The sequence below is a fragment of the Chelmon rostratus genome, chromosome 23 (assembly GCF_017976325.1).
Source record: "Chelmon rostratus isolate fCheRos1 chromosome 23, fCheRos1.pri, whole genome shotgun sequence".
Lineage (NCBI taxonomy): Eukaryota > Metazoa > Chordata > Actinopteri > Chaetodontiformes > Chaetodontidae > Chelmon > Chelmon rostratus.
In genome coordinates this window covers 917,778-939,825 of record NC_055680.1, presented here as the reverse complement: position 1 = coordinate 939,825, position 22,048 = coordinate 917,778, and positions in this window count along the sequence as shown.

The window sequence follows — 22,048 nt, the reverse complement described above, 5'->3', positions numbered from 1 at the left end:
TTGCAATAGCATACAGCTGAGATAATACAGTAAGGACAGTCAGAAAAAAGTGAGTATGATTTTGTGAGCTTTTTGTTTATTTCAATGGCACAAAATAGTTGTTGCTATCAAAGATTGGACATAATGTCACCAGGGCAGAATCTACACAAGAGAGGCGGGACACAAAGTCATTCCTCAATATTTTTCAAGATGTGACTTTTTAAATATTATATAATTACACATAAATACAATGAGCTTTGTAAGACAATTGTTAGACTCATGACATTTGAATTTGCTTGTATTTAGGCATAAAATACAAAAAAAAGAATGTACAGAATCTTGTGCAAACCTGTGGATGGGAAATTCATTAGTTTTGCAGTTATGTCAAATTGAAATTGTGAGCCACTACAACATATCCTCCAGAGATTAACCTGTTGTTTTAGCCCTAAATAGTGTTCCTGGGTATACCAAGATAAGGCGGCCCATGGGTACCTCCCAACTCTTTTAAATTGCATCCATGTTTCCCCGGTGGGAGGGACTAATCTGCAAGCAAACCACACAAGGAGAGAATAAATGAGGAAATATGTTGAATCAAGCAACGTCTGTTTCTGATGACGCGACACAGCTGGATCTGCTGCATTTACTGAAACAACCCCCACCCTCAATATTCCGCCTAGACACATTCACTTATATTTACATTATTAGAAAAAAGTCTCCAGCACTAGCAAATAAGTATGTAACACTTTCATTAACGCACATGGAAATTAATGAGTTCATTCTTGGCTGGACGCCTCTTCCCGGTAAACAGGTGGTCATTTTCTGACCTGAACTTTGTCAGCCTCACCTTTCCTGGTCAATGAGACACATTTCAGAGCTGTCAGTGAAGAGAAACCTACAAACCATGAAACACTTCATTTCATTCAGATAACACGCAGAACAAATGACAAGAGGCCGATGTGTTTGGTTTATATATCAGTGACAGTTCTGGAAACATAACGTGGCCACTCGTGAAGTTTGTTAAATAAGAGTGCTGTCGTCTATATGATCAAATATGTTCCACACATGCTCGGAGGCTGCTGTTAGTGAGATTTATAACATAATAAAACAGGTTGTGGGTGAAATAAATTTCATTGAAACAAGACCGATCCCCAGATTCTTGTATTATTGCTCTTTGGAGAACGTAACGTTAAGTCAGACACATCTGAATTACAGCCTTCATTGCAGGATACTTCCACTTAAACAGTTTCTTTATCTCGTTTAAATGTGCCAGATGTGGGTCAGAGTCTTTATACCGTTCAGTTGCAGACTTCCAGGAAGGATGCACTCAGCTTTTATTTCAAGGTATAGTGCAAACCTCTTATAGTTATCATGTACAGATGAGAACTGTAACAGATTGCATTTTTTTTTGTACCATTTCATTTACATTTGTATAATTATCACATGAATATAAAGTAATCACACAGACAGCCTTACTAGTTTCCATCACCAAGGTCCTGCTCAAGGGTCTGTTACGTAACTTCTCTGTCTCTCCATGACTAACAGATGTCTCTAGTTGTTTGAGTAAACTACACAAGGTAACCTGAAGAAAACCAAGTTTCGCTGCCAAATCTCATTTGCTTGTTTTGGGAATTCAAGCTTCAAGGAGATTATGTTTTTCATTGAGAGAAAATGAGTTTCTTGATTTCAATGTGCACTCACCACCAGACTCAATTAGCAGCTGGAAGCAGATAGGTTCCAAAAAAAATAGAATTACTGTAGTTTTAGAACAGTTTTCCACATGTTGTCGTGTAAGACTCACAAAAACACTGTAAGCAGACTACTTGATTACTATAAGTGAATTATTTAAAAAGCATTTGTAAAGGCTTTTTGATCACTAACATTAATCACTGAGAGGTTTTCACTGTACAACGTTTCATGGAGAAATTTATGCTGTTACTCCCGTAACAAAAAACATATCAACGGATAAATAAATTATATTAAGCCATAAAAATAAACATTTATGTAGGAAGAAGCTGCTTTGTAGTCTGGTGGTAATGGCAGCAGATACTTCTGTACTGCATGTCCATTTTGTGTGACTTTTAAATGGAAAATATTGGCTTGTTTAAAAAGAAATTTTTAAACAAGACTACTCTGACTATTCTGGTGTGGAAACCATTGTGTGATGTTGCCTGTCCATATTTATGACAGTATGATGTTGCACCTGCTAATGGGGAAGGGGGGCACCACATCTTAATCTTGCCCTGGGCACCAATATGGTCCAGGCCCTGCCTGAAAGACGAGCATAACGTTTTAGAGCATATTTTAGGAAAAGGTTTTCATGTATGGGCAGTGAGGACCCAGTGGGGAATGCTGCGGACTGGCACCGAAATCGGCACTGGACCGACAGCCAACAGAACCAGGCTCATCTCTGTCATTATATGCATTGATGTGCATTGCATTTGGGAGAAGCTGTCACAAGTATGAGTAACAAAAGGTTAGTGTGAAGATAGACAGGAGAAAATAGTACTGCACACCACGTTCAGTTGCTCTGTGTACGCAATGACAGCTGCCAAACGTGTTTCTTAGCAACAATGGTAAACAGCTACACTTTGATTATGGCGGTAATAACATACCATGGCTCTGCAAAACAGTAAACAGACCCTGACAGCAGGGCAGAAGGGCTAGAGGAAGGGGGTGTATTAAATAACTGAAAGAGGAAGACGAGGAAACGGATTTTGAAGAGTGAGCAGAACATGTTCCTTTCATCCCCTGTGGAATTTAAGCACTTGTTCCTGACCTTAACCTTAAGTGGGTTTAGCTGTCCAACCTCAACACCCTCAACAATAACTTAGCATGCTTGTTTTGACAAGTTTTGACACAGTCATATTGGAGAAACATACAACTGAAAATCTGTCTGATTCTGTTTGGTCGTTGCACCAAAAGGTATTTTCTAATTCTAAATAGCTGCATTTAAACAAAATTAATGACAGATAAGATTTCTTAAAATCTGACCAGAGCAACAAAGAAGGGTGCATCGCTCTTAGATCTGTTTGACCACAAAAACACAGTGCACGTATTTTAGATGGGCATAGATTGTGTTCTGGAGGTGGATGCCAGCAGAAGGACTACAACCTCCACTTTATGGTTTAATATCCTCTATCTCCACCTGCTCTTTATCTTGATGTAAGACAGAAACCGGAGACAAATGCAGCCGAGGAAAGGTCTGATAATTGAAAATGAACACCTGCTGTGTGGTCTGTCCATCCTCAGCTTCCTCCTGGCTGTCAATCATTGATTCACTCTCAAAAAATTCTGAACTACAGCAACAAATCGGCTCCCTGATGCATTGAGTTTTTCTCCAGCTTTTTCTGCTGTTCTAAAGACAAACAGGCCGCCTTATTTTGTTAGTTTACCATTGAATTGTTATAAACTGTGCTGTGGCCAGCTGTGTGCACTCAAACATGGTTAGAGGCTAGTGATATTCACATGAACTCATCAACCATGCCTGTGTTTCTCGCTCCTTTAAACAAATTTCCATTTCCTGTTTTTTAAGTACAAATGACGAACTTGCTCAGTTACCCGTCTCATCGTCCATCCATTCATGCATCCATTCATTATCTGTACCTGCTTCCAACACCATGTTCACCAGATGTATTCAGTTTTATGAACAATAAACAGTAAACAGTACCACTGAGGCCGAACAAACTACAGAATTAAACACGGTATCTAAACGGTCTTTACTATTGTAGAGACAGTATGTTTCATTCTTCTTTGACGCGTCCTTGACCCTCATTTGTTGAATCATGTTTGGTCAAAATAAATATGTTTCATGTCTGGATGCATTGCATAAATTAGTAACATCCGACCAAACATACGATCTGTCATTTTGTGGCTAATTTTATAATAACAATAATAATACATTTTATTTAGAATCGCCTTTCAGAACACTCAAGGACACTTTACAGAGCAGGTAAAAACACAAATAACACAAGATAAATACAAGCACAATAATTAAAACCCATCAAGCAAAAACAAGCTACAAGGAGAAGTGGGGTTATAGAGAGAAGGCAGTCTGGAACAGATGAGTTTTCAGTTTGGATTTGAAAGTGGGGAGAGAATTAATGTTTTTGATGTCGGGCAGTAGTGAATTCCAGAGTTGGGGAGCAGAGCGACTGAAAGCTCTGCTCCCCATGGTGCTGAGACGGGTCGAGGGCACAGAGAGGTGGAGAGAGGAGGATGATCTGAGGGAACGAGAGGGGGTGGCTATGGAGAGGAGGTCAGACAGATATGGAGGGGCGAGGTTATGGATAGCCTTAAATGTATACAGTAGGATTTTGAAAGAGATTCTGTATTTAACCGGGAGCCAATTGTCACGCCCTCCACCTCTGCCCTCTCCTAGTGGCAATCCCTCTCCCCTTTCCCTCCTATCTCTCCCTCTTCCTCTCACACTCCTTCCTCAGGTGGGCGTGTGCAGGCTGGTGTGCAGTAGTTTCTAGTGTGCCCTAGTTCCCGTGTTCAGCATTTTAAGTTCTTTTGCTAGACTTCTCCTGAGTTATATGTTTTCGTCCAGGATTATCACCATTTGGGCCTGTCATTGAATTTGTGAAAATATTCTGCTAGGAATAGTTTGGTAGTTGGTCTCACTTCACTGTTTATTGTATTTAGCACTCTGGGGTTTTTGTATTCACTTATTGTAAATAAATTCTTGTAAACTTATTTGTGTACTGAGTCCTTCATCTGCGCCTGAGCCTCTGCCCTCCGAGCCGTGACAGTACGGTCCGGGACTCAGCAGATGAAGCGACCAGTGCCGAGGGGGCTTCTGGTTTCCCTATTATGCACGCTATGGCTAGCCATGGAGCTTTGCTAAGTCGACATGAGGATTTGTCAAGATCGTTAGCTGAGAGCAATAATTTGTTGATCAACCAAGTGTCCCAACTTACTAGTCAAGTTGCTTCGTTATCGGCGCAGTTAGCTGCCATCATTGCTAGTCCACAAGCTATGCCTAAATCTGTCTCGCCTGCTCCCCCTGATGCTAGTATAGCTTCACTTCCGGTTGTTCGTGAGCCATCTGTTCCTACCCCTGAGCGTTATGATGGTAATTTAGGATCCTGTCAGGCTTTCCTCACTCAGGTTTCCTTAGTTTTTGATCTCCAGCCTTCATCGTATGCTACTGAAAGGGCTAGGATAGCTTATTTAATTGGATTATTGAAGGGGCCGGCGAGAGACTGGGGTGCTGCTGTCTGGGAAAGACAGAATGCCTTGTGTCACTCCTACGCAGCCTTTGTTGGAGAGATGAAGAAGATTTTTGACCATCCTGTTCGTGGTAGAGAAGCGGGTTCTCGTCTCTCCCAACTGACACAGGGGAGACTGAGTGTGGCGGAATATGCAGTGGAGTTTCGCACTCTCGCAGTGGAGAGCGGGTGGAATGATGCAGCCCTCCAAGAAGCCTTCTACAGAGGACTTAATGAGGAGATTAAGGATGAGCTGGCCACACGAGAGGACGCTGCGGACCTAGATGCCTTTATCTCCCTTAGCATTCGTCTGGATAATCGCATTCGGGAGAGGAAGCGAGAGCGAAGCCACCGGACCAGCATTCCTGCGGCCCATCACCTTGTTCCAGGTCCAAGAACCCCAGTCACTCCTCAACCTGCTGAACCTGAGGCGATGCAGATTGGCAGGGCTCGGCTGACTCCCCAGGAGAAGGATCAACGAAGGGCAGCCAACGCCTGTCTCTACTGTGGAGCTGCGGGACCCTTCTTGGTGGCCTGCCCGAAGAGGTTGGCAAAAGGGTTGGCTCCCCGTTAACGGGAGGTGAGCCACACATGCACTTCCTCCCTCCAACGCTTACAGCTAACTGCTACTATCTGTTGGCAATCTCTTTCCACACCTGTAAGTGTGTTAATTGACTCTGGGGCAGAAGAAAATTTTTTGTACGAGCAGTTGGCCAAACAGCTATTGATCCCACTTGAACCCTTGCCTAATCTTATCACAGCCCGAGCTTTGAATGGTCTGTCTCTAACTCAGATTGATTTTCGTTCTGCTCCAGCATGTTTAGTCTTGGCAGGGAATCATCGTGAGCAACTTACCTTCCACATCCTGGACCACTCCAACCCCCCTGTGGTTCTCGGTCACCCTTGGTTACAACGCCACAATCCACAGATCGACTGGATCAAGAATGAGATCACTTCATGGGGGGTTGCATGTCATTCTCATTGCCTACAGTCTGCCTTGACCCCAGCTTCTGCAGAGCCTCGCCCTGCAACCCCACTGGATTTGTCTTCAGTTCCGAACAGAACTATGATGTTGGAAACAGGGAGCTGCTTGGTTGGAGGGGGCTGAGCAGCCATTTGTGGTCTGGACAGACCATAAGAACTTGGAATATGTTCGTTCGGCTAAGAGCCTGAACTCACGGCAGGCTCGGTGGACTTTGTTTTTTGGTCGTTTCAAGTTTACTCTGACATACCGCCCTGGCTCCAAGAACATGAAACCCGATGCCCTCTCCCGCCTGTACTCAAAAGAGGAGAGTTCTGGAGAACAAGAATCCATCCTACCCAGTTCCTGTCTGGTGGCGGCCCTCACCTGGCCTATTGAGGACGTGGTTCGTCGAGCTCCAGACCAGTCTGACGATCCAGGTAACGGCCCTCCTAATTCCCTGTTTGTGCCTAACTCTGTCCGTTCTCAGGTTCTTCAGTGGGGTCACTCGTCTCGACTGATGTGCCACCCCGGGGCCAGCAGAACACTCGGTGTCCTGAAGCAGAGATTCTGGTGGCGATCTATGGAAAAGGATGTGAGGGACTTCATCGCCGCCTGTCCTGTATGTGCTCGCCAAAAGGCGTCCAATCAGCCGAGCTCTGGCCTGCTGCAGCCCTTGCCTGTTCCACGACGCCCTTGGTCACACATCGCTGTGGATTTTGTCACAGGATTGCCCCCGTCGGAAGGTAACACAACAGTTCTTCCTGTCGTTGATCGGTTTTCCAAGGCAGCTCACTTCATCGCCCTCCCTAAACTACCCACTGCCAAAGAGACGGCTGACGTAATGGTGAAGCAGGTTTTCAGGATCCGTGGGTTATCGTCTCGGACCGGGGGCCGCAATTCACATCTGAGGTATGGAGACATTTTTGTAGAGCTTTGGGAGCCACTGTTAGTTTAACCTCTGGTTTCCACCCTCAGTCTAATGGTCAGACGGAACGAGCAAACCAGTCTTTAGAAACATAGCTTCGTTGTGTCACAGCAGAGAATCCTGCAGCGTGGAGCAGTCAGTTGGTGTGGGTGGAATATGCACACAACTCATTGGTGAACTCTTCCTCTGGCCTTTCACCTTTTCAGTGCTCCATTGGCTACCAACCACCCCTGTTCCCTGCACAGGAACAGGAGATTGCCATTCCTTCAGTCCAGGCATTCGTGAAGAGGTGTGAGAAGACATGGAGGAAGGCTCGGGCAGCTTTAATCCGTGCCAACCAAAGGATGGAAAGACAGGCCAATCGGAGACGTATTGCAGCACCCACATATGCACCTGGGGAGAAGGTGTGGCTACGTGCAAGAGATCTACCTTTACGGGTTAAGTCTAGAAAGCTGGCACCCAGTTTCATCGGACCGTTTGAAGTGGAGAGGGTCATCAACAAGAGCTCGGTGAGATTGAGACTCCCTGATTCTATGAAGGTTCACCCTACCTTTCATGTTTCACAGCTCAAGCCTGTCAAGGAGAGTGTTCTTGCCCCCCTGTCCGCCCCCCTCCACCTCCCAGGATGCTGGAGGATGGTCCTGTGTATACAGTTCGGATACTGTTGGATGTGCGCCGTCGTGGAAGAGGACTCCAGTTCTTGGTCGACTGGGAGGGCTATGGGCCTGAAGAACGGAGTTGGGTCCCACGACGATGGATCATGGATGCCACACTGACCTTAGAAGACGTCGTCCGGAACGGTTCCAACGTGCACCCGGACGTGCACCCCCGGAGGGTAATATGGTGAGAGGAGGGGGTCTTGGTGATGATGTGGGCTGCACAGTTGAAGTTTATGGAGGAACTTGTGAGGGACACCGAAAAGGAGTGAATTACAGTAATCAAGTGACAAGGCTTTGGACCAGGATAGCAGTGGTGTGAGGGGTGAGAGAGGGACGGAGACGATTGATGTTGCGTAAATGAAATAGGCAGATCGGGTAATGTTGTTGATGTGAGAGTGGAAAGATAGTGAGCTATCGAGGATGACACCCAGACTCTTAACCTGACACTGTGGAGCTGTCAAAATCGAGTCAGTTTTGGATAGTGATGCTTTTGTACCAACCAGAAGAAGTTCTGTTGTTACTGTTAAGTTTGAGGAAGTTAGAGGTGAACCAAGATTTTCAGTATCAGTATGCTCTTTCTTGGTCTTGAATTGATTTTTAGTTGTTTTTTTGAAACTAATCTTTTGATGAGTAAAATGTTGAATGTTTTTGCTGACTAAATCTAGACTAAAATGTCCTGAGTTTTAGTCAAACAGCTAAAATTAATGTGGACGTGAATCGAATGAGGAGTTTGTGATAATGACCAAGATAATGAACAAAAAGACACTATAAAGCTCCGTCAGGCTGTGTGGGATGATTCTCTCTGGATCTGCCTGTATAGGTGACCATAGTACACACAGTAATTGATTAGTTGCAGATATAAACAATATTGCTTTGCGCAGGTTTACTTTGTGCTGTACATGGTCAGACAGCCGACTTCGGGGGAAGAAAATTCTAGTGCCCTTGCTTTATAGAGGTGCTTTTAAACTGGCACTGGTCAGGTCATATCAGGTCAGAATACAATCAATATTCTCACTGTAAGAAAATCATGTGTGCATGACCTGGTGGGACCTGCAATGGTGGCACCTACAAGCCTGAGTGACAACAGGTCAATGTGAAGATGTAAAATGCCTTACTGATGTTTGGGCAGAGAATATTCAAGCCAAATGTGATACAGGCGAAAACAGTAAGGCTCACCACGCTCATTTGCTCTGTGTATGCAGAGACAGCTGCCGAACGTGTTTCTTAGTAACAATGGTAAACAGCTACACTTTGATTATGGACGTAATAACATACAGTACCATGGCTCTGCAAAACAGAAAACAGACCCTGACAGCAGGGCAGCAGGGCCAGAGGAAGGGGGTGTAGTGAACTTCAAAATTAAAAATGAGAAAACTGAGAAAAAATGTAAGAATTCACAGACCACAAGCTGGTTCACCGTCAGCCCAAGTACAAACCACTGGCCATGCATCAACCCGCCCCCACTTGGACTGTCAGGAGATGGTCTGAGGAAATATACACTACCATGCAGGACGCTTTGACTGCACCGAGTGGGATATTTCTATCAAGCCATATGGTGAGGGCATAGACTTGGACTGACTTGACATGGTATGACATGGACTGGCAGACTGTTTGACTGAGGACTTAAAAGCTCTCCTGAATGAGAGGAAGTTGGCATTCAAGTAGGGTGACAGTAGCTGCATTTCTTCAAAACGACTCCAAATGCCACCAAAGTTGTCTGGGTGAGTAAATGGGCGTATTTAATGCTACAAATAAGGTCCAAGTTGTAAAAAATGAAAGTTATTCTTTAATTGGCTGGGACTATACGCAGGGATGACAGTTCAACTCAGACTGTTATAGGCTCCTCTGGTTGCTAGGCTCAATGTGCCACATCGTGATTGGTCAAGTGAGGTGTAAGACAAGAGAAGGTTGTCAAAACTCCTCTCCATCTTGGACAATGTCTCCCACCCTCAACATAGCACTCTGACCACCCAGAGGGGCACATTCAGCCAGAGATTCAGAGCGACCACATGCTCCAAAGCATGGCCCTCCAGTGGCCATTTAACTATAAAACTCCTCCCCTTCCTGCAGAGGTAAGGAAGGATAAATTAAAGTAAAATAATCTTAATAGTTGTTTTATCTTAATAGTTAGCAGCTAGCATGCTGAGAAGCAGAGGAGAAGGCTGATTTTTTTTCCAGTGCTTCACTTTTGTTGTGTGTTGCGTGCCATATCAGGCATACATCAAGACTACACATAACGATCATGGTCAGAGGACTAGGTGAGACTGTGTGTGTCTGTGAGAGACAAGGCATGTGTGTTGCTAATGCAAGTGTTGTTTATGTGCAGGAGTGAATGCTGAAATTTCAGCTAGATGCAAGTTTGTTTAAGCTTCAGTCTAAAACTACAACATAACAAACATTAACAACAGCCTAGTATGCACCTACAACCTGAGCAGCTAACGTACTAACTGATGTATTTTGGCAGGTATTTGGTTACATAAACACTCTGTGTTTATTTGTCCTTCACATTACCATCCAAATGTATTTGATTTGATGTGTGAGCAATCTTCATTGATTTATACAACACAAAAATAGATTTACTTTTTTTTCTTTTACTAATTACTTATAAGACTTAATAAAAAAATGGCTGACAAAATTAACACATATTTACACTATCCATTCCACCCAAGGTGTATGAAGTAGCGAAGTGTAAATGGGGCCAGTCAATTTTTTTTCTCTTTTTTGTGCAATCATGGCACATTAGATATTTCTGTGGTTGTCAAAGAAGTCATTTAGTAAAAATAAGAAAATGACCATCAGCTCACTGGCCAACTCATACCAAAAGTGGAGTACTTCCAAGCAAAGTTAATGATAATGACTGTTCTCTACGAATATGAACATATACAAATATGAATATTACATTTAGCAAAGTGAATGTCTTGGCTGGGTCAAGAACTAGCCTAGTTGGTTCATTTTTTTCCACATATGACTTTTATCATTTTCTATCAGAGAGAAAATAATGTCATAGCATTTTAACACAGCATTCACGACTGACTGGCAGTCCAATCATTCTGCCTGTTTTAAAAAGTCAATGACGAATTATGGACTTTTTGCAATTGACCACTTTAATGTGATTGCACAGAGGAGTCCAACAGGAATCTGAAAAGCTCTCAAGAGGAAGAAATGACTCAAAGGGTGTAATTACAGACTAGTGGGGGACACTGGCCAAGGGGACAAAAAGATTTAGTCCATGTAAATGCACTTTTGGCTGCCTCTCTCTTAGTTACTGTGAAGAAATCAATAATTACTCATGCAAGCATTGATTAGTTTTCGGAACCATCAGAAGCGTGATCCATCTTTTCATGGAGCCTGATTTGTTGGGATAAAGGACAAAGCAGTCACACAGGGAACACTCTGAGTCTGAGAAGCAGCATCAGTTTTCCTCATTAGACATTCCTGAAGCTGCAGTATAGTCAGAAGTGTGCTCAACAGACAGTGAACAAGAAGAATGCCAAAGGTAAATCTGAAGGCGGCAGATTCACAGGTATGTTTGTGTCTCCTTCTTGCAGCTTGATCGAGGACCTTGATTTCATCTCTTCCTCCATTGCCTCTCTGTGGGAAACAATGAATGCTAGATTCCTGGGCTAACTCTAACCCCAACCCTGGATGAAAACAAGGCAGCAACCTTGAAGTCAAAGTCAGACTCTGATATTCAGCAGGCAGGCTTTCCATGGACATGTGGGCTTATTAATACTAGACAAAGGTGCAATTCAAGCCTCAGTTACAGCAGCTGAGCCACACCTCAGCTCCACCTCCATCTGCCTTAAAGGGGGGTCAATGAATTTAGCATTGCACCTTTCTGACACTTTTGATGGAAAACTAAAGAAAATGGTTGAAAACCGATGCAGCAGAGATGCAGTCTCCTGTGTCACAATGCTGCTTCATTTACGTTTTGCTTGGAAAAAACAAGTGTGACATCATGAATGCCTTGGAAAGACTGTCTGAAAGTGTGTTCCATTGGACGATTTATATGTTTACGATTCATCACAGTGACTCCTTTTTACACTTCATGTGTCTTGGATTGATCGAGTAGCTTTCTGATCTTCAAAAGCGCAAATGCATCCAAGTAGCATTGAAGACATATTGGAATCCAGTTGCTGAAACTGCTTCAGGTTTGTACTGCCTTCCGAAACTGGTACACATTAGTTCTGAAAAATAAATCTCTTTAATAATGTGACAACACTATGGTTAAAGTTTGGTTAGCTTTAGGGAAACATCATGGTTTGGTTGTTAAGGTTAGGGAATGATCATGGTCATAGTTAAAAGAAGCCAAAGCTGACTGTCTGATGATTTGGTGACCCATCCATCCACTGTGACCTCCTCCCACTGTGGACTCTGTTACTCCATAATGACATCACCTGGTTTCCTCCTTTGCCCCCCATCATTACTTTAGCCGCTCGAGGGCTTAGTCACTTGGCACTGGCTGAAACGACTGATTCTCTCATTTTTCCTGTCTAGAAATTGTGGTGAAGCCTTATTCAGACATTCATTTGAAAATAAGTCATTTTACATTTTTGGTTATTTTATTTCTGAAATTTCAAGGGTTTTTTACCCCTTAAAACTATTTAATCCATGCAGAAAATCTGTTTAAAATCCGGTAATGTATCCATTGATCTATTTACTTTATTTAGCACAAATCTGGAGTAAACCTACTGAACACAAAAAAATAGAATAAGAATCTTTTCCAGCTGTGAAAAGAGCTGGCACTGTGGTCGCTATTGTTTTCACCTTGTGAGTCTGTGTGTGTGAGATCATGGCAGATGTGGCCCTGGAGACACCAACTGTAGCAGGAACTACCACAGGAGCAGTTTTGAGTACTTTGCCAGGTATAAATGTGTCGGTCTGTCTGTGGACAGATTTGACACATGACAATGTGATGTCAAAACGGTGCAAGATGCAGTCATGAAAAAGATGGGTGTGGTCAGGGCAGTCCTTGTATCAAGCAAGGGATTATTTCATCAGTCACATGTGGTCCCTCTGGTTTAAAATGTTGTTAACGGATTGTTTTGGGGGCAAAGTTGGGTAGGGGTTCTTAATATCGAGAAGGTTAGGGTAAACCCACTTGGCTAGGATTATAGGAAGATGGTGGTTCATGGTTATCAGTGCAGACTTGTATACCTCAACTTCTACACCATACTTTACACTCCTGTAAGCAAAATAGCCTACAGGGGTTTCGGGGGTCAGGGGACCTTTAATTAACACCTAAGACTGCCTCTTACAATCTTGCAATCCTATTTTTGAGGGTTAAGTTTATTTGAATGTGGCATGCTGAAAGGTGAAGAGCAGCACATTAAGTAAGAGCTGTCCATCTTTAGTAGGGGAACTTGGCTCTGAGAGAGTCCGATGGCGACATACATCACCATTTTGCATGGAAGTCACGGAAATGTCACTGTGTACCTGAGGTGCAGGGATGCAGAAAAACATATCAACATTGCTAGTAATCAGTTTTTATTGAGTGCAGATCATATTACTCCCTGAGAGACATCTTGCCTATCATCTTTGCAGGCGTTTACATTCCTCCACAAGCCCCAGGCTAAGGATCAAAACACTTGCAGGATGAGTAAATTTCCTCTGTGGAAAACATAAAACATGTATACTATGTTTTAGCCCTCTGTTGAAGAGGGCTAAACCATCCAGGACATGGGCATGGTGCATGGAGTGCACGGACTGGGAGTCTCTGAGAGGCCCTGGTGACAACAACAACACATTTACTGACACTTTATGTTTATATCTCAACTCTTCTGAGCAGGTCTGACTCCCAACCAAAACCATCATAAGGTACAATAACCACAGGCCATGGTTCACTAAACAACACAGGGAACTCAGGCCAGGCTGCAGCTGTCTGGAACACACTCAGGACAACAACAAATCACAATCAAGAAAGCCCTACAATCATTCAATCCCCATACTAACTAGTCCCTCCAAAGAAGGGCAGAGTTATGTGTCTATTGCTCTGACATCTGTTGTCATGAAGCTTTTTGAAAGACTCACCCTGTCCTTCCTCAAACCAATCACAGACCCCCTTCTGCACCCTTTATAGCTCTGCTACAGAGCCAAATGCTTTAAAAGCCTCCACCACGCACCTGGACATCAGTCTTCTCTGTCTGAGCGTGGTATTTTGGGTCCTAAATACTCTAAAACATATCAGAATACTGCAGCACATGTTCTGATGAAAACTAGTAAGAATGATCATATCTCTCCCATGTTTGCCTCTCTGCTTTGACTCCCTGAAAAAAAAGGAAAATAATTTAAAAACCTTCTCCTTACCTACATATACAGTCAAGCACCATCATATCTTAAATAGCTCACAGCATCCTATAACCCACTATTACACTGCATTTCCAGAAAGCTTGCTTATGGTTCCTAAAGTCTCCAAAACAAGAAGATCCTTCAGCTATCAAATAATGTAAGACGGCGGGACACGGAAGAAGGCGGAGATGCTACATGGCTGGGTTGTGTTCGCTCGGGTAAAAGGAAAGTTACTGTGTGTTTGTTTAGAAGTTCTTATATGAGACCTTGTAATAGTTTGACTCTCGTTTGCTTGAGACAATTTATGTTCTGTTCATAATCATGTTAATGTCAATTTGAATCTCATACACTCTGAAAGGTAAGGTAACATTACCAGATTAAGAACAATAGCCTGTTACCTGCAGGGCAGCTCTGCTAATGGAATTTGTTTCACATTCCTTAGCTTTTTAAACTTCTAACAGTCTTGGTTATTTAGTGGTGCATCATATTTGGCTAACCTAACTAAGGTTTTGCTTTATTAATTTCATTGAGGTAAAAAAGTTTGGGCAAATAGTTAAGAGGGAGAGAAACATTCAAAAGCAGAGCATTCATTTGGAAACGTCAGTTTTTTTGTCAGGTTAATCTTAGCCGGTGAAAAAAGAAATGGGTAAATATGGCAGTGATTAAGCTTAAGCTGCCTTTTTAAATTTTTTCATGGGTAAATAATTTAAATGAACTATTAGCAGGTAATAACAAAGTAGCCAGACTGCTGTTAAGCTGACTCAGTGTTTTTATTTAATTTATTAATCCCGAGACTAGGAAATTTCTTCTCTGCATTTAACCCAACGCTGTTGAAACGCACACACATGCAACATGCAGTGAAACACACACAGGAGCAGTGGGGTGCAATCAAGTGCCCGGAGAGCAAATTGGGGCGGTTAAGGGCCTTGCTCAAGGGCACATCAGCCGGCTAATGGAGGGGGAGGGAATACTCCACCATGGTGGAGCATATATTAACATATTCATCTATTACCATACACAAACCATATACTTATACCATCATATATTGTTTAATTAATAATTGGTCTATTACTATAGCTGTGACTCTAGTTACTATTCTCATTGCTGTTCATATTGCTCTCTCTCTCCCCCTCTCTTTGTCTCTCTCTCTCTCTCTCTCCCCCTCTCTCTGTCTCTGTCTCTGTCTCTCTCTCTCTCTCTCTCTCTGGAAAAATGGAAGCTATCTTTAAAGCCTAGAGGACTCGGGCAGACTGTGAAACCCTGAGGCCATCTAACTGGACCGAGTGCATCCCTCTGACCAGTTTGTTCCATCATTGCTTGAGGCTCTACGTCCGTAAAGGTTTTTCTGTCAGCAAGATGAGAAAGATGGATAGAAAATAGCATTTGGAGTCAGGTGCAATGCATAAAGAAAAAAATAATTTCCAGCAGGTTGACATTTTAATTCAAATTAAAATTTCTCAACAATTAATGGTTGGATTGTCATGACATTTTTTAGACATTCATGTCCTACTCAAGATGAGGTGTAATAACTTTCTACTTGCTATACATCAGCATGATAGCATTGGCTTTGTGAGCATGTTAGTATATTGTTGTTGGGCTTAAAGCATGAATCCTGAAGCATGGCTGCAGCCTCATAGTCTTGTTATAGTAGAATGTTCTGTCCAGTTCTTGAATCCAGTTCAATTTTTTTGTTTTTGAGCAAGGTGTTCAAAGTGAGAACACTCTCAATCTAACCAAATTCTAGGCAAAGTATTCAATAAATGAATGTTTACCAGTTGAATATTCTTTATGTAAACTAGCAGCAGTAGAAAAACTGGGTTTGCATTAGCAGTAACTCGGTACAGCTGTGATATGTCTGCAGGATAGTGAACAGTTAACAGTGTGGTTAATATCAATGAGATCAAATTAAAACAATAAGACTTGAATACATGCATGTGTCGTTTCCTGTGATTTGCTTTTGTGTTGGTTGACTATTTGAATCTTGCAGGTAGAAACTAACAATGAAAACTAACTAACCATTATAAAGTATTACAGAGGCAAATGCAAATGCACACATTTTGTCTTTTGGGTTTAGAATGAGCTTTGAATTAATACATGAGGTCTAAAGGTCTTCAAAAGCAAACTTTAATCTGGGAGAAGGCTGGTGGTAGAAATGATGATATACAAGATGGTATCATCAGCATAAAAATGGACCAAATCATGGACTAAATCAACAGGAGCCACCCCCCCATTTGACATAGGACTGTCCCACTGACTTCCCATTACAACACCACAGACCCACTGTTTTGCAATACTGTTTTATGGTAACATATGCACATATCCATTACATCTTGTGCAATGTTATGTATTTTTATTGTGTTGTATTTTTTTTCTACTGTGCAATTGTACAAACACTGTATTTATTATCCATTTATCTGACTCATGTGCAATTCAGTATGGCAAAAGTATTTTTCATGGCAACAGTATTCAGATTTTTTTTTTTTTAATATTCCGTATGCTTTTTTATTGTCTTTTTGATCGTTGTATGTCTCTCTTTTATTCTTTGCTGTCTATAACAATCTAATTTCCCCAGCATTTTTCTTATCTTATTGAAATGTTTAGCTGGAAATTCAGTATTATTTATACAGTAAATAACAGGGGGCCTAAAATACTTTTTCTTCCAGAAAGATATGGATTAAACCAATTGTCAGCAGAATCATCAAAGCCACTGACAGGCAGATCATTTAAAAACTATCTATGATCAGCAGCACAATGAAGAACATAAAGGAAATTAACAAAGTCATCCATAACAGCAGGTGCAACAGTTATAATGACAATACCTGGTCTCAAAGATTTTGGTCTTTACTTATGTTATAACTTTCCTTCTCTCTAACATTTGCTTGTCAGAATGTCTCAGAATGTGTAACAATTATTTAGTGACAATTTTGTGGCAGCTCTGACCCTGAACAAAACAAAAGTTAATATAGGAACTATATCAAACCTCAAAATTACTGTCAGCATCCCAAACTTAATAGAAATGAATAATAATAATAAAAAAAGTTTGCTACTGAAACTGACACATTAAATAAAGAAAGCTGGAACAGAAAACAACATTGTTGTGGTAATATTTATATCATAACATATCAGGGCTTCTTTAACCAAGGGTAAAATCAGTCAGATGGCCTGTTTGACTTGACAAAGCGAAGTGAGCGTGGAATGAGGAAGCTTCAGTCCACAAATATCAGGCACAAAGGGAAGCAACAGCTTGTCTCTGGCCACTGATGAAAAAAACACGATGAATTATTTAATTAAATCAATTACAATAATAAACAAGCTCAGGGAGAAGTGAAATCATTTGAGCTTGTGCCACTAAGCAGAGATAGCGTCATGCTCTGAGGCTCAATATCTACATGGCGGCTTCCTCTGGATGGACTCCCATCAGTAACAGCCTGGAGACACTGTCCAACACAGAAGGTGAGCAGTCCACCCCACAAGCTCCTCAGCCTTGAGACAACATGGTCTCCTCATATGTGGCCAAGACAACCACCACAATGTATGCTGGTCCACAGCATACATTCCAGAACAAGACATGAATAAGAAATGATGTATTTTCTTTAAATTATTTATCATGTCTGTTATTGGAATATGTTGCTTTATTTATATATTGTCTGTTTTTTTTAGAAATTTGAATTCTGTGAACTGTATTATTAAACCACATTTGCTGTTACCACCAGCATATTTTCCAAGATGATGCTACGAGTGGCAGCCTGTTAAAGCAGCACTCACTCACCATTGAGCTTTCTCCTCTTGTTTCCTTAACTTAGTTTCTTTTTTTTTTCGAACTTTTATATGGGTGGCTTGACATAGTATTGCACTGATATACTTTAGGCATCAACCTGCCCACCCCTGGACATTGCTACAATGAGTGAGTGATCACAATGTCATAATGAAATTCATTGCTACTTCTGATTGTCCTCAGTTCAGCAGAAGGTCAGTCTGTTGCTATATTACTCTGTTGAATTCAGTTCAACACTTAAGTGGGCCTGTGCGAGCACTGTTCATGAGCTTAATGCTTAGAAACCACCCATCTACAACAGAGTTATCACATCATGACTGCAGTTCTGCCACCCCATTAACCTGTAAAGGACAGTAGATGTTATTTGGATTAGGTTGCCATAAGATGAGCTGCACTGATACAAAGCTTTCAAGGGATCCAGAAAAACATTACTGATGTTATTGCGTTTTTGTCTATTACTGTTACTGCTGATGATCACAAGTTATCTATTGGCACATAGTGCACCACCTTTAACAAAATTGAATTTATCGCAGCAAAGTCTTACTCTTCCTTCCTCAACTTGACAGTAAGTGAATTGGGATGTAGCTGAAACAGGCCTAGTTAGTAAATGATGATGCACATGTGACTGAAATGGCTCTGAAGAGATGAACATCAGATACTGCAACCTTCCTCACATTAATGAAATGAACAGAACTGTTAGATGTCCATCATGCCTTTCTAATTGCACCATCTTATCCTCTTCTTCTGCAGAGATTTAATGATATGGGCATTAATAGCAGAAACACAGATTAACTTGCATATTCTGGAAATTCTGCAAAAATTTATGCTGTAATTGCCAGAAACCAGTCAGATTAATTCTTTAAGGACCTAAGTAGCTTGAAAATGACAAAGGTTTTAAGTCAAAGAAATTTATACAGTCATTTTAAAACATGGGGTTGTTTTGGAAGGCCATTGAGAAAATACATATTTTGTGGTTTGGTTTGCAGAACTTGCTGTTCTAAAAACAAAGAAATTTAGGCAGAAGAAGACAAAGAGAAGATGAAGAAAACAGGGAGGGGGCCTGAGGGGGCCCAGAAGGCCAACACAGAGCCATGAAGAGAGGATGGTAGCAATGGCAGGACAGCTCTGGTTAGTTGTCAGTGCATTTGTTCTCATTGTCCTCTAATTGGAAAAACATGGAGGAGATTAAGTTACTGCAATGCTAAAGGCTATGTTTGAATATGTGTGTGTCTGTAGATCTGTTGTTTTCTGTGTGCACACAGACACATCTTGTGGTTGTATTGTGTCAGTCCCAGTGGAAATTAAAGCAGTCAGTAAGCTTGTGAGTGTGTGAAAAAGAGCCACAAATTGGTCTGTACAATGTGTGGACATACACAGTATTTAGGTTTTCTGGTGAGGATTAAGCATGAGAAAGAGCATTCCAAAATGACATACGTACCAACTGCACTGCCAGTTTTTTTTTTTTACCAAAGCCAGACAAGGCAGCTTCAGACAGGCTGTGAATAGAATAGAGACTGTCAAGAACACTGTCAGAAAGTGAAACTTTGACCCCTCCCTTCCTGTCTTTAATGGTTGTTGCTGTGGTGTGGTGGTTGAAACTTTGTGATTCACAGTCCAACATACATTTTGCATTACCTTTGGTGCCATTTGGATTTTGTCTAATATCCTGAACATTAAGGGGGTCTGACATGTCCTCATCCTCGAGGTCTTCAAATTCTTCCCATTCAAGATACTTTATAAGATGAGGAAAAAAAACAAAACAAAACAAACAACAAAAAAAAAAAAAAACGCCTAAACAGGCTGTGTTTTGCGTTCTTTTCCTGGTTCTGAAAACTAAAGTGTGTTTTGTCCTTCAGCTGTTCTACAGTCAGTTTATACAATGCTCCTTTAATTCCCAGCTGCTCCAGCAGATATAAAGATTTATTTGACACACTTGGCTTTTGGCTGCACCCTCGTGTCTGAAGGCCACTGAAGGCTCCTGATGCCTGGGCAGTTTGAAGGGATGATCGACGATAATGGTCCTGAGGCCAAGCATCCCAGCAGTGCTTCCAAATGTTGTACTCTAAACAGAGGGAAAAGCATGAAGAAAACACAGCCATAGCTTTCACTTACCTATATATTGAGTAACATTTTAAAAAATGCATGCAGAAAGACATATTTCCAAGTATGAGCACAGACTCTCAGGACCACAGTCTCATGACTAGTGTATCTTTTATACATTCTCTAAGTTATGACATGACATCTGAATAGGGATATATTAATTAACTTATTTTTGCATAGGCTCTCATAAGAGCTAGGCTCTTACAGTGATAAAATAAGTACTGGAACTTTATTGCACAAACTTATGGCGGACTTTAAAGTGGAGCTACATGTTGGTTTAGGACCCAACTGCAGTCTCTCCAAAACCAGGGAGTCTTTACCGGCTTTATTCTCTGATTTGGCAAATATAGAGAAGCAGCCCCCCAGTTCAATGTTCAGGATAAAGTCTCCCTGTATCTTCGCTGCTGCAAAGCACCAAGTGAGCAGAAGGCACTCTGTAGTATCGTTAAATTACATGTCCTGAAAAGAGAATACTGTAATATGTTTTATGAGACAAGAAATAAATTAGTTTTTCAAACGAAATTTTTAGCCTGAAAATGAACTTTTCTTGTCTGTCACATTCTACCTGTTACATATGGAACATTCCACAGGTAAACAGGTTCATTGGTAAATGTGATAGTATCATCATTGGGTATGAAAGGAGCATCCTGGAAAGACTCAGTCGCACAGTCAAGCAAGGATGGAGCGAGGTTCACCATCATTTTATTAACAAACTGAGAATGTATTGTTATGATCCTGTAGATCCAACAGAATTTACTGCATTTAGATGGAAATGGAAGGAAGAAAGATGAAGTTTGCTCTCCTATATTCTACTTATTTAGTTACTTTACAAATCACATTAAAAATTGAAAAAAACAAACATTGACCCTACTAATAAGGGTTGCGTGTGTGTGCATCCACAGCCTGATATGTCTCATTCCTCTGTGCCATAGAGCTCCATTGTTGTCCAAAAACAATTTAAAACACAATGATTGTTATGGTTGGGACCATGTCATATGATCAAAAACAACAGAACATCTACTAAATGGTCCTGAAGTGAAACTGTTTTGTTGCCTGATATCAGACACATTACACTTTGTTTCCATCTTCAGTCTGCGATTGCATCCATTCTAACTGAGTATCAATGTTCTCTAATAGTTGCCACTGTTTTTAGTTCTAGTGTACAGTTTGGCAATGCTTCTCAACAGCATGATCATGATCATGATGTTAGTCCCGCCCGTGGCCTTGATTGGCTAATGCTTAGTCGCCAACAGTGGGTGGATTCAGAGGTCTGTGGACCCAGGCAAATCATTTTATCAATAGAATTTATAATGATTATCCAAAGGAAATGTGGATAATGCAACACCATGAATGCCTTAGACGAGCAACTGTATAAAAATGTGCACTCTTCCTCAGTTCAGTTCCATTCAGTTTTATTTAAATAGTACCACATCACAACAAAAGTTTTCTCAGGACACCTTCCTTATAGAGCAGACCTAAGCCATAGTCTTTAATGTACAGAGACAAAACAATTCCACTATGAACAAGCATTGGTGACAACAGTGAGGAAAAAAAACAAACTTTTCCTTATCTAACAATTGTTGAAGGGAGGTATCCACCTGATGACCCCCAGAGACCCCTCTCTGTTAGGAATCACTGCTCTTTGGCATGTATAGAGGCAGAATAGGGGTCCAAGGTTGTTCACTGAGAATGAATCCTCTTTTTGAGCACAAGTATCTTGTGTTTAAATTAACATAATAGATATATGACAAATAATAAACTAGTATATGATAGTATATGTACATGTATGCCATGGTGCATGGGAACCTGCAACAGGAGAAAGCACAAACACTGTGCAGAAGTAGCCAGGTTAGTAACATGCATTAATGAGACATGAATGTGTGCAGATGGACACAGAGAGTGGAGCTTATGTATCAAGGGAAGTCCCCCGGCATTCTAAGCCTATAGCAACATAAATAGTGGCTGGTGCAAGGCAAGCCTGAGCCAGCCCTAACTGTAAGCTTTATCAAGAGGGAATTTTTAGACCTACTCTTTAATACAGAGAGGGTGTCTGCCTCCCAGATGGAGATCCGAAGATGGATCCAAGGAGAGGAGCTTGATAGCTGAAGGCTCTGGCTTAAAATCCTCTTTTGGAGACTTCAGCAACCA